Genomic DNA, 18,213 nt, shown 5'->3' with positions numbered 1-18,213 from the left:
CAGCATGCCACCCTTTTAAAAAAGTGACATTTCAGCAGGAGCCAGGTGTGATCTGGCTAATGTATAAGGAGAGCTTTTTTTCCCCCACCTTAAAACTTAGGAAATACTAAAACTGTTAAGGTGCATCTTGTCTCTCATACAACAGCCATGCCTGTGTTCTGTTGTTTTGTCAATTTTAAATGTGATTATAGAATATTTGCCACTACAAAGCATTATCTGTGTGTAGTTTTGTGACTTGTATATTTTCCTGCTTGTCTTAATTCCGGTCATTGGTTTATTGCTGATATGAAGGGGACAAGTCAATGACTATTGTTGAAAATATGAAATTAATGAGTTATGGTGTGCACTTAAATATATCACTGATTTCAGCATACTATACCATGGATGTAAGCTGTACTTTTTAAATGGAAAAGTTATTTTTCCAAACTCAGAAATATATAAATGATAAGTACTATAAATTGTATTTCCGTACGGGTGGCTGTTGTCTTCTTTAGTCCCAGCAGCCTCTCTTTTTGTCCATTGATCCTTGCCTGACTTTTTATGGCCACATAGTCACTAACAGACTGTGAAAACACTGTTGTTTATACACCTCTGACCCCCCATGCTGGCCATTATCCATTGATTTACAGTACCTGACAGATCAGAACACAGGATTTTTCTGTTCTGCTTTCCTCAGGAAGGCTTAACATAGTGGAAGGCTTGTCTTAAAGGGTCTATCATGTGGTAGAACTGTGCAAAAACTTTTTACCTGAACCTTTGGCTTAGAGGACAGTGTAGGTTCATATTGTGTACTGGAGAATATTTGAGAGGATTACTAGAGCTTGAAATCTGGTAAAAAAATTAAACTAACAGCACCATTTGACATTAAGTGAAATAAGTTTGTGAGCTTTGATTGTTACATCCTTAATTATAGCTGGTGAATATTGCTGTGCTGGTTGGTGAAAGTTGTTTTTGGGGAATCCATGTCGAAAGGTCTGTTGCAATTATGAGGAAAGGTGAAATCTGTACTTCTGAGCAAACATGAGTGACAGTCTGGGACTTGAACAGAGATGGGGTTTTGTATTAAACATCCATTGACTCAAGGCTGTTAGTAAATAATTTTGACTGAGGAAGAACATTTCCCAGTGAACTGGTGTTTGCATCATATAATTTTCTTTGTGTTTGAATGTGTAGGGAGTGAACTGCTTTTTCTTGATCTGAGATTATAGTTGGATTTTGAAGTGATGTTGGATGCTAAATCTACAAGATCTGCAGTTGTTCTTTGGGTATCCAGAGCACTTAATTCACTGGCACAGTCAATCCAACACCTCTTGTGAAAACCAGTCTTAAACTAAAATCAATTTTTGTGTTGAATTCTATTCTGAAAAATAGGAATCTATGTTAGATTGAGAGAATATTAGTTAATAAATGGAAGACTATCACAGTCTCTGGAAAGTATTGGCATTTGGAAGAGAAAAAGTTTGATGTACTTGTTTTAGTTTTCAAAGAATGGCAGTAGATTGAAAATAATCTTAGTGATTGCTCCTGGGTAGTCCATGATTATCTGGATTTTAAGACTGGTAGACTTTTTTTCGAGAGCACTGGGGTTAAAGAAAAGGGCATGATAAAGAGCATGTGTTAAGTACAGTAATCAGATGGATCATTATTATTTTCTGACTTCCTTCATCTCTCTTACTCTAAAACAGTATTTTCTCATCATTGCTGTTGTGAAACAAGAGCGAAGGACTGCAGAAATAACTGAGTACAAGGAGCTTGGCTGAAGGGAAGAACCTGCATTAACCCTGGAATTATTGTCTCTGTCTTTTCTTCTCTGTTTTGTTGGAAGGTATCTTCTTTTCACCTTAAAGCAATATAAAAGATTCTCAGCATATAGTTGTAGATGTAAAGAACTTGGCTAGTTTTGCAGATTCCAATCACTAAGGAGGGCTTTGGTCCTCCAGTGTTCAAAAAACCTGCTGGTGGTCATGGTACAGAAAACTACTTGGCATTTGGCAGGAAAATACTTATGGAGCTTCTGTTTAGGCAGCACTTGTTTGTTTATATGGTCTTGTGTGGTTTGTGAGATCTTGCATTTTACATAAATGATCTTTGCATAAATTATCGTGGAGATTATTTTTCAGATGAAAAATACTGTCCCCAGACCCTTCTCTTGTGCAAGCATGAAGAGTGAGGAGCGTAGAAGTGCAAAAGGGCCATGTATTTTTCTCCGGCTCTGGATTCAGCATGTCAAACCAGACACGCTATACAATAATTATACTGTCTTTAGGGTCATGGTTAATGCAGTGTTACAGCTCAGTCGCAGGCTTTACCCATGAACTGATGCTTGCAATTATGTGACATTTTATAATTTTTATTTATATTTTTGTTTTGTTTCTCCTGGACTTCCCTTTTGATGATGCTTACCTGAGTGAGTTGCTCACTGGTAGAGCTGGAAGATTATTTCCTTTCTTAATACTTTATTTTGACTTTTAATTTCCCTGCTGAGTTTATAAATGGAAGTGGTGAATGTTCTTTGTATAATACAGCCGTTATTATTGCTCATGTTTGTAGGAAACCTTGCTATGGTGAGAGACTACAGTGGTAGAAATAAGTTTTAAAAGAACACAAGTAAGAGTTCTAATGTTAGGGGGTAGTTTACTTGGACCAAAAGTCAGGGAGGTTGATGGGCTCTTTCAGATTGGGCCCATAGTTCTCTTCAGTTGCTTAGGTGTCTGCTGTTTTTCCTGTGCAATTGGTATATGAGCTGTATTGGCAGATAGCTGGCCTTGTGCATACATCCAAGCATTACTCGTTTTTTTTCATAGAAAGCATAGTGTGTGTTGGCTGCTGCTGACAGCTTACTGGCATTTAAAGCACACACAGAGACACACACACCCCCACAGAAAAAATAACATCTTACGAATAAAGATCGTTAGGATGTAGGTATATTTCCTTTATATATAAGTATAGTATATGTATTATATGTATATGAATTATATTTTTAATCTATATAATCTATGTAAACTTGAGGGTGATGCTCAAGCATTTTTCTGCTTTGATTCAGCACTTATGGTAGGGCTTTGTCAATGATAACATTTTCACTTATAACCTTGAAGGAAGGAACACATTACTTAGAAGTTGCTTTCAAAAAACATTCAGTCTCTTGAGTGTAAAATCTCTTAAAGTACAAGGAAATGCAGCAGAACTGTCCTCGAACCATTTGAGATGCGTAAGGTCCAAGACTTGCTGAAGTGCCATGACTCTCCAAGGCTGCGTGGCCACAAAAGCACTGGATGAGGATGCTGTATTTTAGACTTCCAGGACTTTCAAGACATTTTAGTTAAAGAGATAAGAAAAACTTATCATAGTTGACATAGTTACTTAAGTGATAAAGTGTAGTGATTATTCTAAAGTGCTTAAAGGCTGAAGGAAAAATGTTCTAGACAGGCCAAGGATTAACAGTATATTGAATATTCGTAAAACTCTGCTTCCAACATAGTTATGTTAAGATAATTTGACAGTCCAGTGTGTGAATGTTCAAATCACAGCTGCTTAAGGATCTGAACATTTTCTACCTATTATCTTGCATTTAATACACTCTGTATCTTGGACAGTGAAGTGCTTTGGAATAGCACAAAAACAGTCATATGTGAAGGTGATTATACTGGAATTGCTGTGGGAAAAATTGTCAAGTACTATGTTTTCTAGGAATAGAAACTAAGCCGACTAAGTGAGAGGCTGTATATGTGTCCAGTTTACTTTCTTCCCTCAGTCTGTGCTGCCTTTTCTCCCCACTGCCTTCATCTCCTTAAATCAGCAGAAGGCTGCTGAAGGTACTGCTGAGAGATTTGGGTGCAGGTGCAATGTGAGGTTCCTGCATTCTTGCCAGTGGTCTCTCTTTTGTTCCCTGTGTTGCTTACAATGGGAGCCAGCCGTTAGCTCTTTCATGTGCAGTATTGGTTCTAGTTCTACCAGGTGCACAATTAGTAAATTGTCTGCCAGTCTAAGTGGGGAATGTCAGAGGGCAGTTCAGTTTCTTTCACTGTCAATTCTTTGGCTTCCTTTAAATAAGTCATATCAAATAGTCTCTTACTACCACTAATAAAAGGGCTTTTGAAATTTGGATGTACCTCTAATGAGAATCTATCTCAACCCATTTAATGTGGGCTACTACTTTGCGGTTGAATTATAGACTCTGCAACCAGAGGTGGTTTGAAACAAGAGGTTCACCTGCATTTAAATGGTTGAGCAGAAGAAGAGAATTTTCTAAAATTAAGGAGGCTAATGCGTTACTGTAGATTTTGTCTCACTTCCTAGTAATTGGCCAATGGAGGAAGAAAGAACAAATGCTTGTATTGAGCTGAAAGTGAATGGACAAGTGTTTCTTTGTGTGTTTTAGTATAGCATATTAAAATCTGGGTTGCTGTAGTCCTACTATTTTAAAACCTAGTGAGGTGGTGAAGTCAACTTTAAGGTAATCTTGCACTTTTTTTTTTCCTATTTTCTTTCTGTGTGGGGATGTAAGTGTACTGGAAGCATTTAAGATTAGTGTGGGTAGAGACACTAGTACTAGATACCTATCAAGGCAGCTATTAGTTGTAAAGTTGATGTTTGTATTTACAGCATAGCCTATTACTATCCCATAATATGGAATGAATAAATAATTCCTATATTATAGCAGATGCACCTTAGAAGGCAGAATAGCATCAGAAATGGTCAAAAAGCTTCATTCTATACACAGAAAATCAAATGTTTCAGGTTCTCTGCTTTATATTCAATGCACTGTGATGTCGTAATCTAAATCAGGTTTTCTGTATGATTCCCTGACTGCATGTTTCCATACAATTCTCATTCTTAGGGGGGAAAACAAAACTAGGGAAAAAGACTTCTGCACCCAAGTGAGTGGAGTGAAACCTTATTCACACCTCTCTTTTCCCTAGTAAAAAAACACAAGAAAGTCTGCAAAAAAGATAGGTACAAACTTGTTCTTCACAAACTTAGGATAAAAGTTTCTCTGTAAGTTCCTAATATCAAATATCTGAACTTAACCTCTGTGTCAAGAAATTTGCTCAATTAAATTATGTTCTTCTGCTTTTCAAACCACTTGCAGAAAATAATAGATATTTTCTTTCACTAGATTTTATATGCTGAATGCAAATGAGATTCTTGTTCAAATCTATCTCGTTGACTAGAAATAACCTTATTCATATTATAGAGTGCATTCACATCTATGCATATTATTTAGAAAGCTAAGTGTTTCTTGTGCCCATCCTGTGCAGGTCTCTTTCTTTGCAAAATGTTAAAATCTGTCCTTGTCTTTTGCTACAGAGCACTTTATGTATGTATTTATTTAATTAATTATTTATGTTAAGGCCCTCTTCTCTCTTAAAGTGAGCATTGGAATAGAAAGCAGATTGCTGTTGAAATTCCCTCTCTGGTGATTTCAGCTAATCCAACCACAACTAGTGTATTAAAAAGAGTAAACAACTCTCCCTCTTTTTTCCTCCTTGGTGTCTATGTAGTGGAGGGCTTTGACCCTATGTAAAGCTTTATCATGTAAAGCTTTACATGATAGATTCTTTTCAGATTCTTGCGTGAGTTGTGCTAAGGCTCCATATGCAAACTTGACAGTGCCTCTCTATGCTTGGTGTTACAACTTTAGGATTTGATGTTATTTAAATATACTAAAATGTACCCTGTATCAAACTGCAGGTGCTGCTGCACTTCTATTGCAGCATGGTAACACTTGCCTCATAAAAACTCAGGCTTGTGAAAGAGTTAAGCAAAGCAGCCAGAAACGTTTTCAGCTTTTACTTTTCAGATACAACCTTTTAAGCATACCTACATTTACCTGCAATGGCAATCGTTTTGCATTTTAATGACAAATCAAGTATGCTAACTTGCATTTGAAACGAAAGTGCCTTAAATGTCTCTGGCTGTCAGAATGAGATGTTAGGAGCTTGATGAAAAGAGAACAAAGAAGACAAAGTATGAAGCCTAGATACAGAGCAAAATGAAATAAAACCTTGTATGGCCTGTCAGGGGTGTCAGTTGATATTCCTATCTAAAGCACATTATAGTATTACTTTGCAGCTCATAGCTTACTCATCTGTCTTTTTTAATTCATCACATTCTAGCCCACATCGTTTAAGTCCCATGTGTCAACAATGGAAGAAATCTGTTAATTGACAAATGAGTGTCACAAATGTGAATTGGTGCCTTTACATCAGAGGCAGGTAGTCTCTGTTGTTTTTTGTCGGCTCTATTATTGGCATAAGCCAGTGTAAGACATCTGTCTTTGCCAGAATGAGAGATGACAGCCAGAGAAGGGCTGTCATTGTTTTAGTGCATGTTCATTCTGCTGAGATACTGTATAAAGATAAAATGTCAGTTAAAAGAATATGAAAAACTATCGGGAGGAAGTCCTTAAATTACTTGGGAAGGGGATCTGGGAATTGGTGCCAGAATTGAAATCCGAACGTTCCAGTTTGCATCTATCACATCAATTTAAAAATAATACTTTCTGAGTAACTGGGTCAGTTTATAAGGCATTTAGGAAAACGTTATGTTGTGTTGGCATAATTAGCTCATAAGATGGAAAGAAAAACATATCTTCACAGGATATGAGTTTATTACAAGTTCATTTTTCAAACATGTATAGAATTGTCTCAATAAAAATATGCTGTGTAGCATCTCTAGTGTTGATTTGCATCTGTTTTGAAATATTGAAATTGCTCTGTTCCAATTTCTTTTTCTGTTATAGTTCTATTTTAGATTGATGAATAACATAATGAAATAAAAAGCATAGCCAGCTGTGAGTTGATGAGACAATTAATAGGAAGAAAATTATTAACATAGTTCCAGGGTGTCTAGAGGGTGTACAGTATATAAAAGTTACTCCCAAATCACTAAATCCCTTTATTGCAATAAATGACTTTTTAATCTTGGATAGCACAGAAGAGAGGAGGAAAATGTTTTAATGGAGGTGGTAGAAAGGGGGAATAGAATTAAAATGTCATAAAAGGCTGCCATTTTACTTTTTACTTTATATCAAAAGTCATAAGAAAGGCAGATTGGCACTTTTATCTTCAGCAGCTCTTAGAATCAACCCTGTGCTCTACAGGATACTCGCTGTATAGCCCCCTCCTTCCCAAATGACCTGTCACTTGGGTTCTAAATGACCTTGGCTGAACTTGAGGCATTTTGAGGGCTATGTTGATGCAATCTGGTGAAGGACGAACTCTAGATCTGTGGGCTGGCTGAGTGGAAGTTTCATGATGCGTGTCTCTGAACTACAATTTATTAAAAGCCTTAATTTTAAAGTTACTTGGGTTTTGCATGTGAAATAAGGCTGTCAATATAGCAAATCTGAGATGCTCTGGATTATGATATTACTTAATACAGGTAAAATTGTTACTCATGACTTTGTAGGATGTGTGTTTTCTTTTTTTCTTTTTTTTTTTTAACTTGCTTCTAGCAACTAATTGAGTAGAAGAAAAAAATATCTTTTTCCCCTTCCCACCATCTAATGTGGTGCTCTGAACTTTTGTCTTTGACTACTCTGTTTATTTCCAAGTATCATCTGGCTCTTTCACTTTAGTCCGTGGTTAATGTCGATTGTAAATTTAATTATTGATACCAGTAACAGCGTTTAATACTTCTAATAGGTGCTAGTAATTTTATGAGTCTTCTGTGTCTTAGAGTCTAAAAAGCTGAGAATGAGTAGTATGCAGCTTCCTTTTGTTTTAAGTATTTAGATAGAAGTATTGCTGCTCTGTAAATAGATTTCCCATAAAAAGAATACTAAGAGAGAAGGTTGTTTTTCTCTTGAAGGTCTAATTGTTTTTTTTTTTTTAATTAAAAAAGCTAGTCTTTTCAAAGTTCTTTGGAATTAATTTTGCTAGGCAGTATTTTAAAATATTATCATCTATGAAAACAAAGAAGTGTTTGCTGCTTGTGTACAAAGGTTTGTGAGCCTTGGATACCTGTAAGTTTTTAGTGAAAGCTTCATTCTTTCATTTCCAGCCTTCATTGGCTCTGAGTAGATGTTTAAATTTCCAGTCAAAAGCCATGCTGTTGGTATCTAAATTGCCAGGCATGTCTTCTCAGGCAGTTTTTCATCATGTGATTTGAGTTTCAGTTTCCTTTGAGAAGTGGAAAGACAACACTGGCTCCATTTTACAGATGGCAGAACTGAGTTGTGAAGAGGCCCCGTTCATTGACTATGCATGCCAAATATATTTATCAGCTCTTCATACCAGCTTGCATAAAACACTTCTGCATGGGGGGACAAGTAATGGCTGACACCTGTCCACTTACCAAATCAGAAATGATCCTAGAGATAGTTTATTCTCATGTGTTACTTGGCTGCACTTTTTGTTACCTGATGGTGGATGTATCACAAGGTGGTGATACAGCAGAGACTAAAAAGAAAGGTGTGTTATAGACTTAAAAGAAATTTTTGTTTCCTTTTGGTTAAATGGTATGTAATTATAGACATAACAAAGGTAACAGCAAAGAAGATGTGGACTAAGATTTTTATCTTCTATTGTTGATTCTATTTCTTCATTTTCTAACAAAAATTAAAGGATGATCAGAAGGATAAGTAGGAATACCAGCTCTGGTCTCTCTAACAGAACTGAATTAATTTCATAATGAAAATTCACATGCAGGATATATAGTTGGAGTTAGTTAAGTTACTGCACTGTTTCATACCCAGTGCTTACAGAAAGATGCCATGAAGCTTGTGGAATTCTGCTTTGGCAGCACGTGTTTGTATGACAGTATTGTCACAGTTAAATTAGTTCTAGAAAGGGAAGATACAGGAATATGACTACAGAAATGTTGTACATGTGTGTGCTCATACCCTCTGGGTGATTCCCCTTCCAACTGCCAGCTGTCATACAGAATCTGAAACAGGCAAAAATTTATTGGGTAGTATTTAGAAACATGTCAGTGGTAATGACTGGATCTCTGATTTCAATTATCACCTACTAAATTTAGGCTAATGTAGAGCATTTGTAGACCTGTTGAATGCACTTGACATCATGTTTAAAATATTTGAAACTGCACTGGTTTTTGATATCATATGTTGACCACTTTCTTTTTCCTATTCACATCTGGTGCATGGCAGCAGGCATCCCATGTGACCTATAAAAATGTTGGTTGTGCTTGTTTGAGTTTCTTTTTCTTCTTCAGATTATATTTCAGCAGAGAAGATGACAGTGGTCTGAGACTACAATTTCTTTAATGAAACACTGCTCTGAGATATGTAATTCACCCTTTTTCCCCCACTCTTGTACAATCAGTGTGTAACCAGCATTTTAAGTGTTATTCCTATTGTTTGACTTGAATTTTGCTTTGAAAATCCTTGGTAGCTTGGGTGTTCTTAAAGGTGTTTTAACAAAAACTTACCGATAGTCACTATTCTTTTGTATCTGGGTGAGATTTCAGGTGGAATCTGATTATACACCTTTTTTGTTACATTAGCAGAGATTGATGTTTAAATCCAAAGTACTGAGTTTTGCTTTGCTTACTTTGCAAACATTTTATGTGCTATTATTTTAGGACTATTGAGGGGGGTTATATCAAAACAAAAGTTTATTTTTTCAAGTCCTGCAATACTTCACTGGAGTGCTGCAAAACAGTTTTCTGTCTTCTGATCTTGTACTCTTTCCGTAACCATCTTCCTCATATATATTTATTAAATTTATGTGCTGATGTTTGCAACTCTGAACTTGCCTTCTAACTATTGAAATAGTAACTGTTGAAGTAATTTGTTTGATAGTACTCAGGAGTACTAATCATCACAGGTTTCAGGTTGTGTCTTCCTGTTTTTGTGAAAATATTGTGAGCTTTTAAAGTTACATCCACATCTGCATACAACTAATATAAAAAGTAAATCAGTCTCCAAATATGTGTAGGCCAGTTTGACTAAGTTCATTGTCCACATCTTGATAGCTGCACAAACAAACCTGGGGAGTTTTGTAAGAAAAAAATCTCCTTGAAAGGAAGATCCCTCTGCTTATATTAATTTTGCTTTGTTTTGAGTTCTTATTTCTGAGAGTATATTTTCCAGTAGTGTTCTCAGTGGTGGTTAGCAGCTTCTTTTCCTGTCTGATGCTTCCAAACACCCTTTAAGTGACTTCTTGTTAATAATCTCAAAGTTATTTTAAACTGAAATTATTATTAAAAAGCCCTGAGCATGTTATCTGTGAAATACAAGACACAATAGCAGAAGCTTTCAAATTGGGTGTTGGAAACATTCCTCCTGGGAGAGGAAACAGATCTTGAAGATGGAATTTCAGTAAAGTTGAATGTCAGTTTTCTGGTGAAATATGTAAGGATGTACAGCCTTAGTGATGATTTGTTGCTTGCAGAATTTCTAGGAGTATCTTAGATGGTAAGTTTCAGGAACAGTTTCCTTTTATGCTTATTTGCATTGGATTTTGTTTTGATTTTGGTGTAGGAATTGTCTATGATTCCTTAAAAATTCTCTGAGCCAAGCATGGATGCAGATGCATGGATGCATTCAGTAGTTGTATGGGATCTACCTAGTGGCTTCATGGTGTTTATCAAAGTTACCATTTAAGAGGAGCAATGTTTACTATTCTGATTTAAGCTTGTCCAGTTTAAGCCTAAATCTCATAACTCATCACAAGTCACAAAAAATGCCTATGTAACTTTATTACATTAAGCCTGTATATGTAATCTATATTTCTTTTCCTTTGATAGAGATGTTTTTCTTAGTGGAGGATTCATTTAATGTGAGCCTAATGTTGTTTTTATTTTTCCTTGGGTGTTTGAAAAGTGAAACCTAAGGCCTGAGAAATTTCAATGTATAAATTTCAACAATAAACTAACAACAGTCTTAAGTTTTTAATAGCTTGCAGAAGTGTTTTTGCTCTGTTATATATTTCTTTAGTAGTTTGAGATCTCCTGATGTATAGTTTCTGTCTTGTGTCGTCATTTTTAACAGGCTTTGTTGCTCCTACCAGAATTCTGGTTTACTGGAAGTGTGCAGGGTGGGTATTTCACTTGTTTGCTTTGATATGATTTTGTGATGGTGTATTGGTTTGCAAATATGGGGAACTTCTGTGCTGCTCTACTTTACTAACCTTTCTGATTGCTCTGTACTCAGTTCTTCTCAAATCATTCCCGTGCTGCCTGACTGCTACCTTGGATGACCCAGTGATGGACAGTTGTGTTGGCTTCCACTTTGTTTCCACAAATTCTTCTGCTCTGTGTGACTGCAAAAAAGTTTCTTCTGCTTCCAGGTATCTTATCTTGCTTAATAATGTGGTGCCTACCAACCATATGTTTTTACAGCACATAACTGTGCTTTTGCCTTTTCTTTAAGTCATTGGGACAGTTATTGCTTTCATACATCAGGGTGGAAGTTCTTCACAAATATATGTTATTCTTTAACATGTATCTGTTGTAGATGGTGCATCTGCTGTCTGCTTGCTGTGTCAGAAGAGTCATACTTGAAAACTAGGGAGGGAAAACTAACATATTGTTGTTCTCTCCTTGTTAAAACTGATAGATCTAATAAAATAATAAATATAATAAAATAGTAATAGTGCATGTTATGGTCATGAACTTTAAACTAGGAGGCTCAAGAATTAATCAATTGCATAAGCATACAAATGAGGTGTGTTTTACATATCTGTAGAGGAGGAAGGTAAATACCATGCTATTTACTATAATTCATGAGCTCCATCAGAAATAAAATTCTTAAAGTGTATTAAACTTAATCCTTATTAAGGGCTTTTTTTCTGTTTTCTTGTTGTTTCTCATGAATGCTTAATCAACAGTCATAGTCCTGTAAAGCGATTGCTGTGTAATAATCAGAGATCATTGTGGAGAATTGTACTCAGAATAAAAACAATTTTTTATTTAGTGGACAAGTAATAATTAGTTGACTAAGAAGAAGCAAAAAGCAGTACACAATCTCATAAAAGCCAAAAAGAAGGGACAAAAGTAGAGGAGACCGAATGCTTGTCTTTGTTGTTAACATGTGGCTTACTTTCAGTTCGTGACTTCCTTCACAGTGTTGTCCTTCCATTGAATGGTCTCAATATCCTGGCATAGATGGCATTAATTCTTGTTTTAAATGTGAACAAGTATTAATTTACTTCACTGAAGAGGAAATAAGATGACAACAAAGGAAGTTCATGTTTGGAAAGAGTAGAAAGTTGATATTGATAACTGACTTTGCATTTTGATAACCCTTTGTGATGCTTTCTCATTGCATGACTTCTACAGGAGGGTGCTGCTAGGTTACATGAAGACAAAGATCTTTGGAACAAAAAGACTCTTTTCTGTCAAAGCTGGAAGATAGTTTTGGCTCTTTTTTAAAAATTATTATTGTTTTAAATTTTTTTTCTTCTTGCCCTCATTCAGAGAAGTCCAAGAAAACTGCTGGCACTGACAAAAGATGAAAATATGATTTATGTTGACATCATGTATTACCCAAGCAAATCTGTTTCGTGAAAGACAGTTTTTTATGGTGTGGAAATAAAGAATCAGTGAATAGTTCTTGAAGGAGTATTGGTTTAGACTTTTCTTGCCTCTATCACCACTGCCCCACCCCTACTTTTCCTTTTCTACTTTGTCTGTCTTTAGGGATCTTAATATTGGTGATAGCTACAAATGGTTGTTGAACAAATTTTCTTCAGTCCTTAAGCATAGCTGTTTCATGTGGGTTGATGTAATGCAAGAATAGTCTTTGCTGTGAGACTAGAGGCCATACTCAGCTATAGTAGTGTTGATACTGATTTTGTGGCTGCTACAACATTTAATTGCAAATTCTGTTTAGAGATAGTAAGTTTCCTTTGCTGAGAACCTGTAGCAGCAGCATCTACTAAGTTGGGTTGGACCTACTTAAAAGTTGGGTTATTTTCAAACAGTATTCAATTTGTGGACATCTGACTTAGTTAAACTGAACTTTGACTATCTAATGCTGTAGGACCAGTCACAGTATTTGTTGAGATGGTGTTATCTCCAGCAGCAGAGAAGAAAGCAGGTGAATAAAATACAGACAATATTCCAACATTGAATCGGTTAAAAAGAAACCCAGCTGGCTAAGTTAGGTAGATTACACTAGTTTTACAGATAATTCTAGGCAATAAGGCTGAAAAGGAAGTGAGGTTAATTGTGTGAGTGACTGGAAAGATGTGATGACTTAGTGTAAGTCTTAGATTGTCACTTCAGCAAAATTCTCAGTCCAAAAACCAGTATCTTGGCTGAGGCACTGAGGGTGCTGGGGCACTGACCATCTGTTGGCTGCTGGGGATACAAATGATTCCAGAGAGAGGGATGTAAAACTTGTAAAACCTTTTCCTTTGAAGTTAAGTAAAATATGGACTTTTACAACTGTTTAATTAAGTTCTTTCAATTTGTTGGAATTCTTAACTCCAAGGGAGTACAAAATACACAGAACCAATAGGGGTGATGTCTAAATTGGCACTTAATAAATGCTGCTTGATCCTTCCATAGTGGATAATAGCCAGCTGCACTCTGCCTAGTGTCTGAGGACCCAGTGCATCCTTTTTTAATAAAAGAAAAGTAGCATTAAAATAGCTGCTTATACAACACATCTGTGCTAAAAAACCCTCAAACCAATGGTACAATCGTTGTGCCAATGGTACAAAGCTGACTGTGATGACTGTTCCAAATGGCCAATCCTTTGTTTTTTTTAATATTGTTTTCCTGTTGTGTAGGTTGGACCTTTGATATAAAGTAAGTATTTAAACATTTTTTCTCTTATATACCCTTTTATATACTCTTCTATATGCCATGTGTGCATTTTTCTTTCCAGCTAATGCTGTTGTATGGAGGAGGGCCAAGGTTTGCAGTGGCACACAGTGTTTTCAGAAGAGTTTGAAACTTGGTAGTTCTGTGTTGTGCTGGGCAAGATGCTTCCCATGAGTTTGTATGAAGTGTTTTGCCACTGCAAAGACATAAGAAGGAAGGTGCTGCTCCCCACACAAGCAAAATCTGGAGCCTCGCTGGTGTTGCCCCTGAGTAAGGCAGGGGCTTCTGGCTCATGGTGAATTCTGAGCTTGTTCAGTGCAATGCATGGAATCTCTTGCCCTACCTTTGCCGTGAGTCAGTGCTTTGCAGGGAGCTAAGACTTAATGTATCTTATTTCTGTACAAAGCAAGTGCTGCTGTGTGATTTGGAGTCCTATCCCTCATTTCCCCTCACTTGGAGCAGTGGTATGCTATATCTTTGTAATTCTTGAAACGTCGTGATTGATTTTTATTTAATATGTGTTAGGCCTCAACCTTTCCCCAGTTTCCTTTTAACCTTGTCAGCTTTCTCTCCTGTATTCCTCCTTTTTCTATTTTGAAACCATTAAACTCTTGTAATATAAATTGATTTACACCTCAGCTTTGGTAAGTATTTTTGAGAAACATGGAGAAACTGATGCATGCAGAAAATGTTGGGTTTTTTGGGGTGGTGGAGGGAAACCCTGAATGTTTGGGGCAGAGCTTTGGAGACGGAGTCCTTGAACACTTTGTTATCTTGTAAGTTATTCAATATAACCTGTATAAAAACTACAGCAAAGTTGGTAAGGATTGTTTCATTATCTATAGAAAACATATACTAGCATAACAGTACTAATACATAGTCTATGTATTATATATCTATGTATACTGTGATGTAGACTCTCATGGCCTCTGAAAAGATGACTGTTTTTTTTCCAGTTAAGTGACAGTCATATAGCATGCACTTAACCATGTTCTTAATTGTTTTGTAATACAGGAGTGGAATTAATGTCCTCATGTGCTTTGCTGAGTCAAGATCTTGGTGGGTTCCTGTACTCATGTTTCATCTTGTTAACTCTCTACCAATGTTCTTTCTGTTAATAGTGATCAAGTCACAAAGCAATTATACTCCCACAAGCTGTCCTTTAATAACCTTTGTCATTTGTCAAAGTGCATTAGGGCCTTGCATATTTTTACAGAGAAGCTACTGGTCTTCATGAATTAATGGAGTGTTCTGATGTGCCAGCTCATCTTCCTTGCCAAATTGATGTTGGTTCAGATGGGAGCTCACATCAGTTTAAAGAAATATCTTCTACCTTTCTCTTAGACCAAAAGATTTTCAAACAAGGTTAAAATCTTAGTTAGCAACAATCAACAAACAATGCTCATTTGAACCAACTCAGCCTTTCAGTCTGGCAAAGCTTAGATTGTAAGCTTTTAAATTACCTTTGCCCGTGACTGTAACTTGTATTAAACTGAAAAAGGTGTAATGATCTTCATATGCTAAACTGTGACAGTCTTTTTATAAGCATATATTTATGATGCTACATCTCTGTGAATATTTTGGAACTTATGATTTTGCTGTTTATACTACAAAGGTGTAACTCAGTGTGATCTTGTCTTCTCCACTTATATTTGTTTCTTAAGTGTTGTAACTGCAAGCAGTCAGGGTGTATTCCTCCTTGTGATTTGCCAGCATGAAGTGGATATTTGGGGTTGGCATGTTCTTGAGTTACCTGCTATAGGGCAAACTACATGAGAGGAAAAGAGAGCAACTCCCTGAAAAACCATTTGATATTTTGTGAACAGTCTAGTGTTAAAGAATAAAAAATATGATAATTCTATTGCAGTTGTGGTAATTTAAGCATATAAATTTCCCTTCAGTCCTGAAAACATCTTCATCAGATAGAGCGCTCTGATGCTCAGAGAACATATTTCATTTCTACTTTAGGGATTGCTTTCTCCTACCTTAGAAATGTTGAAGCCTGGTGGATCACTGTTACTTTGTAGGTGCAGTATTCAGTTCTTGGGTATGGAGACATAAAGTATGTAGAAGCCAGTCAAACACGCTTTGCTGAACTCTGACTGGAGCTGGGATTTATCAATATGTACAGTTTGTAATAAAAGTAGGCTGTGACCTTTTGAAATATGCAAATATATTCTACCATTGTTACTATTTAGAAAGTAAAGCTTTAACTCTGTATTCCACATTTCTAGCTGTTCTGACAGAGTTAAGCTAGAGACTGTATCTTCATAATGAACAATATAATTCTCAAGAAAAGCATTTAAATTAGCATGTAAGCAGCCATCACAAAAAGTTGACTTTGATGGGAATCTTTTGCATTGTAGTCTCTGATCTCTTCTTTGAAGCAAACATTATTTTTTTTTTAATATTTTGTGAAATTATTTTTAATTGCTCATCCTACCTGTGCTACTTTTTTATTGTAACAACCTGGGTAAACTCTCCATTGGAGAGGTTTCATTGTAATGCTGATGCTGTTTCTGTTACATTTGTTCTCCCTCTGTTGCTTGTGAGTGTGCACATGCAGGTATATGCACATGCTGTGTTCTGATGGAATTCTGGCTCATTGTTGAGCTGCTAGTCTCAATATTGTGTGTGGCTTTTATTTTTATTTTACAAATACCCATCTGGCAACTGAAGACAAGTATTTTATTGATGGATTAGAAAGGTTCAAGGTTCTTGAAGTTTGCACGTCCTGTGAAAAAGACAGGTCAATTTTTTCTCTCTGGGCATCTGCCTCTCATAAGCTCATAAATTGCTCTTGAAGCTAGATAGAAAAAATACTGAAGGCAACATCATATTTAAGAGTTTAAATGTGCTGATTGGAGTGTCTCAGAGTCTAACCTCAGGCAAAAGGTCTTGTGTTCAGTCTTTTTGACTGATGTAGAGTGGTCCACTGTTAATAATTTAGTGTTGAAACCTACTAAATGAAAAATAGGAGACTCATAACATCAGCATCACTGTTGATTTTTCCTAGAAAATACAAATTGTTGTATTTTGATGTATGTTTCCATTCTTTATACACTTAACTGTTCTCTAATGTAGCCACTGCATCTGATTTTTTTTCTTAATGAGCAATGTTTTTATGTCTACAGAACACAGAGTTTGCCCTGCAGGACCTTATGTTCATTTTTAGTCTGCTCTATTTGTGTAGTAAATAAAAAATGAGTAACATTGCCATTAGCCATTTTATATGCATTACTCCTGACCATGCTTGTGAGTAATCTGCTAAGGAATGTGCACGTTCTCAGTTTGTAGCAAAATGGGGCCTGTAATAATTTAATTTTTTAAATTAACCTAAAGTGCATGGAAACTGAAGGAGCCTTTGTTTAAGCAAGGATTTTGATGGCTCTGTAATCAACATGCTGTAGGTTTAGGTTCAGTCCTTCTCAGATGCAAGCGTGTTGTATTTCACTCCCCCATTTTTGTAGATATAAGAGGTGAAATGCAGGATGGATCATCTCTAGATTGTCTCCTGGAGTTTCTAAAGCTTGTTTGCTTTAACAAAGGATCAATATTTTGCATTTTAGAACTTCAGAGTTTGATTTTGGCAAAGATGTGTGAGGCAAACATTTCTTATGCAACTTGAAGGATTGTTCAGTGAGAATTGTTTCCTTAGCAAAACATGACATCAAATGTGCACACAAAAATGTTTTGAAAACTTACTTTTATTCTTTGGAAATAGGCGTATTTTCTGAAGTAGTGTATAGTTCTTACATATTTTACAGATAATGACATTTTTCTGAAGGAAAATAATTATGTATGTAGTTGGTAGCTTGCTGAAGAGTTTATTTTTTTAAGAGAATGTGGGTGGTAGAGAGTTGAACAGATGCTATAGGATGTGTAGCTCATTCAAAGTTCTAAGAGCACAGAAGTAGTAGTGAAGAAACAATATTTATTTTATTAAAGTGCTATGGTACTTTCTAAAACTTGTCTGGGTTGACTTTCTGTATTGTTTTTCCTCATTATATTTCCTGATAAGTACAAGTACACCCTTGATGGAACCATTATATTTTATAAACTATTTAAGTAAGACAGACTCTTTAGAAACTAATATAATTATACAACTTTACAACTTGATTTCCAGCCAGTATGGAATATATAATTAGGATAACACTGAAGGTCAGATTTTAAGTGCTTGTGTTGTAGATCTATGAAAAAAATATGAAAATTATATTGAGGATCAAAACAGGTATTAAATGCTTCAGTATTTACTGTATCTGTGGAAATAGAATGAACTTTGTAGCAGCTATTGTCTTGTATACATGTCATATTCACTAAAATAAAGATTTATAAAGATTTATATTCACTAAAATAAAGCATTTAAAACTGTTCTTAAGGTTCCTCAGATCATGTTAACCTACTTTTCCTATACTAGTCTGAAAGTGATGCTCAAACAGGAGAAGGGAGAAATAATTGGGCAGTAGCTGTGGCTGT

The 18,213-nt window shown here is 35.9% G+C and overlaps 1 protein-coding gene across 3 annotated transcripts in view; it reads left to right on the top strand.

Annotated features, from left to right (window-relative positions):
- Window positions 1–18,213, top strand: part of LRMDA (leucine rich melanocyte differentiation associated) — a 606,126-nt gene that overhangs the window by 11,056 nt on the left and 576,857 nt on the right. Inside the window, exons 3-5 of one of the 3 annotated variants that reach the window (XR_005629630.1) lie at window positions 10,958–11,003; window positions 11,120–11,255; window positions 12,247–12,519. The exons of 1 other annotated variant lie outside the window; for it this stretch is intronic. The gene's annotated coding sequence lies outside the window, so the exon portion shown is untranslated. Of the gene's footprint in view, window positions 1–10,957; window positions 11,004–11,119; window positions 11,256–12,246; window positions 12,520–18,213 lie in introns of those variants that run through there. One more of the 3 variants, XR_005629631.1, reaches the window with a different exon arrangement.

This window comes from Passer montanus, unplaced genomic scaffold (assembly GCF_014805655.1).
Source record: "Passer montanus isolate IOZ18808 unplaced genomic scaffold, ASM1480565v1 scaffold61, whole genome shotgun sequence".
Lineage (NCBI taxonomy): Eukaryota > Metazoa > Chordata > Aves > Passeriformes > Passeridae > Passer > Passer montanus.
The sequence above is the reverse complement of the archived record's forward strand: the minus strand, read 5'-3'. Positions and strand labels throughout refer to the sequence as shown.